Genomic DNA, 6,146 nt, shown 5'->3' on the forward strand with positions numbered 1-6,146 from the left:
GTAATTTGGAGGTGCCTAGGGGCAAAAGACCAAGTTAGGCATTTCACATAGAATTGGATAGATATCCATTCTAAATGAACCATGGATCAATGAAATCCCCATTTTGGGCTCTCATGTATTGATCTTAGCCAAGGTATTGTGAGGGTATTGTGAAGATATGGTGAATGTATAGTGCACCTTAGCTCCAAACCAACACCCAGGGTCAATCCTAAGGCCAAGTAACTCATAGGAACTCTTCTGGAGCTCCCTCATAATGATTTTACCTTCTAAATATTAGAGGTTAGGACCAATATGTGGAACTTCAAGTCGAGTAAAGAGAAGAGTTTTGAGTTTTTAATGGTGAGGGTACCTTTTCTAGTTTTCTAAGACTAGTCAATAGGAAAGTCCTATGGCTAGACCTAGGCTACTAAAGAAGTTTCTAGACCTCAACCAAAAGTGAGGTCAACAAACAAACTTTCATTTTTCTTCTACTTCTCTGACCACAAGAAGCTCACCAAACTCAATTTTGTAATTTTTGGACTTATATTTTAATTTAGACAATTTTTTTTATCAAAACAAGGACATTTTCATTAGAAAATAGGGTTCTTGGTTTCATTTGGGGTATTCGAGACTCTAGAAGTATTTGGGAGCATTTGGAGGTGTTTTGGGGTTATTTATGGGTTATTTCGGGTTATATGGTGGGTGATTATCACGAGGTTATTTCAGAGTTATTTATGGGTTATTCTGTGGTTATTCGCGGTTTAGAAGGAGTTTCGCAAGGAATGGAGTTATTTCAAGGTTATTCTTGGTTTGAAGGGGGTAATTTGAGGTTTTTTTTAGGTAGGATTTGGAGTTTTAGAGGATATTTGGGATATGTTGGGAGGTTTGGGAAGCGTTTGAGGGTATTTTGGAGTTATTTTGGAGTTGTTGTGGGGTTATTAGGTGGATTAAGGTAGGATTAAGGGATTTAGGTGGTATTTAAGTAGGATTGCACAAATTAAGGGATTCTAAGTGGGATTAAGACATAATTAGCTCGGGATTAAGGGATTATAGGTGAGATTTTTGGTATTTTTGGGGCAAGTTCAACCCGAATAAGATCCGGATCTAGTTTGAACCCTTTTTCTACTTTGATTTGACTCATGGAGACTTGGTAGAGTGCAATTAATGGTTTAGTGAGTGAAAAGCTTCCTTTTTCTGCTTATTTTAATAAAAATTTTATGTGCCTCGATTTACATGCAAATTTTTCATCACCAAAACTATATCGATATGGGTGTCCTTTCTAAGGAAAATTGATGTCTTGAAAGCACTCGCGCGATCTGTTTCGTCATCTAGGGTCATTCGAACAACTTCATGGACAATCGGGTAAAAAATGCGTTAAATTTGATTTTCTTCCAATTTTGGCTTCGTGATCGATCGTTTTGAAAATTAATTTTTGTTTCGATTAATTATGGAACCAAAAAAAGGTGTGAGTGATGTGAATTTCAATGTTTTTGTAAGTTGTGCAAGTTGTAGCATTCATGAGAGTCCAAGCAAAAGAAGAGTCTCCTTCAAGTCTCGTAACTCCATTATTCCTAGCCATCCCAACAAGAGTCGGGGGAGGCTTGGGACCATCCTTAATTGTTTCTCCAGAAGTCAAAAGGGTGTATTGAGTGGGCCAAAAGGAATTGGTGGGTTCAAGTAAGTGTATGGATGAACCAGACCAACCAGAATTATCCTAGGATATGCAGACCCTACGGGAACTCATTCTTGAATCCTCACGAGTTGGTCCTAATCTTCCAAGCGTTGGAGGTTTATGACTACCTATGTGAGGCTTTAAAAAGAGCAAGGAGGTGATTTAAATTTCTATGTAGGTGGGTTCCATCTTTAGTCTTCTAGGATGGTCAAAGATAAGTTGTGTGGCTAGATCCTAAGTACAAGGAGGAAAGAAAGACCTCACCAAAATTGAGGTCAACACATATCATCAACATATATAAGCAAGTAAATGAACTCTCCATTGACCAACTTCTTGAAATACACACAATGATCAAACTAGCTCATTGTGTAGATGATCAATTTCTTATATCATTATCGTGGTGACTGCTTCAACCCACACAATGATCTGTTCAGTTTGCAAACAAGTCTTTTGATGCTCCATATCTAGGCTACTGCAACATAGATATTTTCTTGCAATTCTCCATGTAAAATGCATTCTTCACATGAAGTTATTCTCAGATGAGACCGTATCATGCTACAATTGCGAAGAGAACACATATTGATGGATGCTGACCACTAGGTATAAAACCTCATCATAATCAATCACTTCTCGTTACACAAAGCCTTTTGCAACTATTCTTGCATTATACCACACATCAACTCCATGACATGCTTCCTTTTTTTGCATAAACTCATTTACGCCCGACGACCTACGTTCCCGGAGAAAACGTCATCAACCTCTAAATATAATTCTTTAGAAAATACTCCATCTCTTCATTTATTTCCACTCTCTAGAGATCACAGCTTAGGCTCTCCATCACTTTCTTGTAGTGATAAGGAATTTATGCCTCGATGCCTGAAAGTGCAAATGCAATGTGATCCTTCAACCAAGCTGGTTTTGGGACATTATGGTGCTTAGTCATGCTTTGTAGAAATAGATTCCTGAGCAATAATCTCATCGTAAATATTTTCTTTCACCTCCTTCCGAGCATTATCAAAAAAATATCTTTTGAACTGTAACTGAATCAAATGTTTGAGTTGGAGTGGATGAAATTTGTGGAACAAATGGAGTTGAATCAAACATCAGCTACTGTTGCATATTTGTGGTCTAAATAAAACTCTCCATGAACTTTGAGTCCAAATTTTTCAACAAGCTTACTTCGTCAAATGTAACATCCCTTGTAATGACAACAATTTTTTATGAAGAATCATACATCTTAAAGCCCTTAACTCCATGACTAAAGCCAAAGATGATCTTTTTCTTTATTTGTGGCTCTAATTTATCATTCTGCATGTGGTAGTAGTCGGGCACCCTAACACACACCAAGTGCTGCAAAGCACAGGTGGCTCACATAAGTACGCATTGCATATTAGTGGTACGAGTATTTGAGACATGTGGTCGATCCTACAGAGAACGAGATGAACTTCAACAGAAAAAGTTCTAGCCTATAGTTGTTAGTCAAAGCCTGAAAATTTAGTAAGATGTAAGTCCTATAAAAATAACCCTAAATTTAAGGTGGGCATGCTGGGAACTCCACTGGAGCAAGAGTCTTCTTTGCACCCTTCTGGTAGCAAAAAGAAGTTTGTTAGGACATATTTTTATTTCCATAAATCCTATTACTAACCTAAATCACAAATTCTTTCCAAACATTAGCATCACCTACAATATATATTCCTATCCCTATAGGCTAATGTGATTAACTTAGATGATTCTATTATTTTTTCTTCCAAGACTTAGAATTCACAACAAATTTTAACACATCACAAGGCCAAAATAAAGTGTAAATGAAGTTCAAAAAGTTAACCATCATCATAAAATAATTTTGTTCAAAGACAAAAAACACATTTGCACGAATCCATCTTACTTACCCATCCCAAGGAAGAAATAAGAAGATTACTCACTACTCATGGATGTACACATCAACACACTCATTTAATTAGAAAATAAATCAAAATGTCAAAGTCTTGTAAATAATAGATTACAAAAAAACTACATAAGATAACTTTTCTTTCTCGTATTCATAATAAAGAATAAATGGAAATACAAGCACTTAGACCTTCAAGTCTCTCACACTTCTTGTCTTCTGCTGTTGGCGATCTGCCATAATTTTCTTCACTACCCGAGGAGAAGAAAAACTAGATCTCAAGTGAAGCAGAAGCCAACCCTCCTCACTTTGTCTCCTTAATTTTTATATTCTCTCCCCATAATTTCCATGATCTTCCCATGATCTCAATATCCAAACTGCTCTAGCTACTGATTTCAGTTTTGGTCGCCTGAGCGTCAAACTCTTAGTTTGGAACTATTCATTGGGAGCCTGAGCTCCTAAGTTCGCGGCGCCTAAGTGCCCATTGTCGATGGCGCGAAAGCACTCTTGAGTGACACCTTGGCTCCATGCTCTCAGGTTTTGACTTGATTCTAAGCAACTTCTGTTGCTCACGCACCAATGTCCAGGCAACCAGGTGCCATGTACATGCGCCTAGGCACCCATTAGACAAATTATGTTACTTCTTCCAGTTCGATTCTTGATGTCCATTCCTTACTGCAACCTTTAAAATCAACACAATAACATTCCTCAAAAGTGTTATTTTCTATCTACTTCAAAAATAATTGTAATTTATCAAATTTGGGATTCCTATAAATTATAAAATAAGAATTTAAGCACTTCAGTTGTAAAATTTTGCTAATATTTTTCTGAATAAAAATGAGTTTATGATTGCATCTAAGTCTTTTTTTTTTTAAGAAGATTCAAGTGAAATTATATATATATCTTCATTTTCTTTTTATTTTAGGATATTTTTAATCATTTACACTTTTATGTGAGGATTACTATGTCTGAATAGACCTTAAATAATTTTGAATTTCACTATCATTCTCTTAAAGTTAAAAACTCATCACTTTTCTCCACTTGAAAGTTGTAAGTACTAGTTTGAAAATAAGTTTTGATAGAGTCTAAATTCTTTTATAGTGTAAATCTAAGAATCCCAATTTTTCTAAAGTACAATTCTTTCCTATTATAAATAGTAAAATCATATTCCTATTATCCCATACTAAATAACGTAACTCTAGCATAGTCCTTTTCAAAAAAAAATCAAATAAGTTTTTTATAACGTCCCTAAAATCAAAATTATAGTACCATAAAGACAACACCACATACCAAAAGCCATTTTAAAGTGATATCAATTTTATATGTTAGTTATTGAGGATAAAAAAAGTTTAGCTTCTTTAAAGATTTTTTTACCCCTCAAACTTTATTTTTAACATGTATATCATTAAAAATAAAAAATAGAAGTAGGAAGAAAAATCACATCTCAGAAATAAAATCTATCTCATAAGTCTATTATAAACATTTGCAAGTATTCATCAAGATAGAACATGATGCAGTAGAAAGTAAATCCAAACTACACATGCTAGAATGAAAACATAACTGAAGAAAGTTTAAATAACTGTGGAGTTATCAACATAGAAATATAAAAAAACAAACACTAAATATGTTTCTCCATAAATATTACAATAGTTACAAGGACAAATAAAATATCCATTACATTCAACTAAAAAGAAATACATCATCACAACAACTGTAACAATAAAAACTAAGCATAAAGAAAACATTAAATCTATCCAATCACTCCTACTTCTCTTCATCATCATTAGAGTTCTCTTGCTCCTGTGAATCCTCCTCCATTGCTCGTACAGCTGGTAAGGTGGGCATGTTGGGAACTCTATTGATTGGTCTTCACCAATACACTTGTTCTTCTTGTACATCTCCAACTGGGTAGCCTGGAAGCTCACAACATAATCATACTGGCTTTTTTGCGGCCAATCCAATTAAGCTAAGTGGTTTGCTAAGTTGTAAAATGAAGTCTGAATATATTCTACATCTTCCTCCACTTTCTTCAGTCTCTTAGACAAAGCGGTCATGCTGGTAGAGGGTCTAGGTTGTAAATAGGATGAAGAAGGTCCTGAAGATGAAGGTGCTTGAGAAGAACTAGCTCACGCATAAAAAGAGAATGTTTGCTTTAAACGTCCACATTAGCCTTGTTAATAGGCTTAAGCGGATGTAACAACTCTCCTCACCCCTCACAATAAACTATGAACTGCTAGCAAAGGGAGAAATAGTGGCTGGATGACCCAACCCTACTGTAGATTCTTTCTTTGCAACATTGATGATGGAGTGATAAATCATAACACATATATCAATAGATTTTTTTAGTATGGATGCAATAATTGAGAGTGGCTCTTTCTCTCGTCACCTCACTGAAATTGGTGGAAGGGAGGAGGTTGGCAGAGATGAAGTAATGTAAAGCCTTGGAAGTTGGATTTAATTTAGATGAAGAGAGATTGACTTTATAGTCATTCCACACCTTCAAAGTCCCTTATTCGTTCATCAGATACCTGGTAATTTCATCAAATTCAACATCCTTAGGAATGAAGCTGGAGTAGTAGCACCCCGACACATATCCCAACAAGAATAAGA

This window comes from Phalaenopsis equestris, unplaced genomic scaffold, assembly GCF_001263595.1.
Source record: "Phalaenopsis equestris unplaced genomic scaffold, ASM126359v1 Scaffold000329, whole genome shotgun sequence".
Taxonomy (NCBI): Eukaryota; Viridiplantae; Streptophyta; class Magnoliopsida; order Asparagales; family Orchidaceae; genus Phalaenopsis; species Phalaenopsis equestris.